Below are 2,345 nucleotides of genomic sequence, written 5' to 3' on the forward strand. Positions count from 1 at the left end.
AGGGTGACGGAGCACTGGAACAGGCTGCCCAGGGGGGTTGTGGAGTCTCCTTCTCTGGAGATATTCAAGTCTCGCCTGGACGCCTACCTGTGCGACCTGGTGTAGGGAACCTGCTTTGGCAGGGGGTTGGTCTCCATGATCTCTAGAGGTCCCTTCCAACCCCTACAATTCTGTGATTCTGTGATTCTGTGATTTAACCAACTGTAGAATCAAACCAAATCCTGAACTGAGGAAAAGAATACTACCTCTTCATTTGCCCCTTCTCCTAATGCAAGCAGTTTATAATTTTATTTTAACACATAGATGAAATCTGCTGTATCTTTTATGTGTAGATTTTCATTGGGTTAAGTAAGATGTAGCTGAACATTTTAGTGTTGAATAGATGCAACTTTAAAAACCACAGAATTACAGAATTATAAAGAACTGAATTATTATATATATTTTGACATGAACAATGTGCTTTCTAAGTACAGAAACCTGAAGATTTTTATGAAGAATTTCTATGTTCACAGGAATATAAAGATCAGATTGAGAAACTCACAATTGAAATTCACAACAAAGAGGAAGACCACAAATTAGAAATAGCACAGTTGAACAGCAGCATGAGAAAAAAAAGTAAGTTTTCTGAAGCCTGAATGCTATACAGCTGGATACCATGTCATAGCCTGTAAGAGCTGTATTTCATTAGCATAAATGCAAAAAAAAGTTCAACTTGCTCATGGAAACATGACTGGAAAACAGTTTTTACTTAGAGTCCAGGTGTAGTACTGACAGAACACACATGAAAGCTAGAAGGGGATATTGTCAAACTGAATGTTATCTTAACTAAATAGACAATGGCAGTGAGGTATTATTACAGCAACATCGGATAAGCAGAAGTTCCAAATCAAGTATAACAGGCACTGGGAACTCATACATAAAAATCTGAAAGAGTTAAATTTTGCTTTAAGTGCTAACTGGAGAAATGCTTTGAACTTGCTGAAAATTGATTTAGGTAGGCCCCTAGGATGGTGTTTCAGTTATACCTGAGAAGAGCAGGACTTCGTGCAAATAAATAATGCTGCAAAAGGAAACACCTGATTGTAGTATTGATTACCTTTCATCATTGACAGAGGTTTAAGAAGTAGGATTTTTTAGTTATTCACATAGTTGTAAAAAAGCAAAATGAAGTCTCTATAAAATGTGATACTGCTTTAATGAAGCTCAATCTCATCACTATGGTTCCAGATAGATAGATTTTTTGTTTGACAGAAATGGTTCCAACCTGTTGCTGAAGAAAGCTCTGCTATTTGGGAAATGCTCTGTTTTTGTTTTGTTTTTCCATTTAACCATATTGTGTAATTAATTTAATCGATGTATTTGGTGTTACTGTGATACTAGCTGAAGCAAAAGAGATGGAGTATAAGGAACAGATAGAGAAAAAGGAACTGGAAATATTAGAGCTAACTAAACAGCTGAAAACTCTAGATGAAGAGAAGCAGAATGAAATAATTAAACTGCAGATAGAGGTATGTGTTCTCTGAATTAAACCTCAATTAGGCAATGAGGAAACTTAGAAGACTAGTGAAAAATGCTGTAATTAGTGCATAACAATGTGGTGGAACCCAAGCATATTAAAAAGTGATCTTTAGAAGGGTCAGTGGCATTGCTCTCTCTTTCAGTATGGGATTTAAGTAGCTTCTGCACAGAAACCTACACTTCTATCTACTGTGTATGGAAGCTTTGTAGTCTTCCTTTAATTTATTTTGAAAGTGTTGGTAACTTTTGACCTACAAAGAAATTAAGACAGTGTTTTCTATTTATTTTTATTCTTTTATAATTGTTTGTTTTATAATTGTTTCTGAATGCTTAAAGATTTTTATTTTTTAATACTACCTTTCTATAAACTTCCGAGAGGTTTCAGACATGGAACTCAACACACCTTTCACAGCTCAGTCCTCACTACAGAAAAGTGAAGGAAATAGTTCAAATCTTTCCCATACTCAATAAGAAACAAGCTGTTTCTTAATAGAAACAAGGTGTTTGGGCTGAGATATCTGTAGTATGTGAGGGAAGGTTGAAGAGACTTTTAGCATCCTTTCCATTTCTTCTGCTGCATACACAAGACTGTGCTGCCAAAGTACTTTCAACTTTTCATTTTCATAGTGTTTTTATCTAGTATTTCAGAAATATTTATGTGTAACGTAGTGGGATCAGAATATTTGTACTATTTTCTTTTTTAATATTTTGAAGCATTATTAAGAAATATAATCTGCAATTATCTTCATTTCTGATAAACTTCATTGTCCTAGAACTAAACACTAGATAATCTTGCAACAATTTTCAGATACAACATCCGTTAAAGA

The sequence above is a fragment of the Meleagris gallopavo genome, chromosome Z, assembly GCF_000146605.3.
Source record: "Meleagris gallopavo isolate NT-WF06-2002-E0010 breed Aviagen turkey brand Nicholas breeding stock chromosome Z, Turkey_5.1, whole genome shotgun sequence".
NCBI classification, from domain to species: Eukaryota; Metazoa; Chordata; class Aves; order Galliformes; family Phasianidae; genus Meleagris; species Meleagris gallopavo.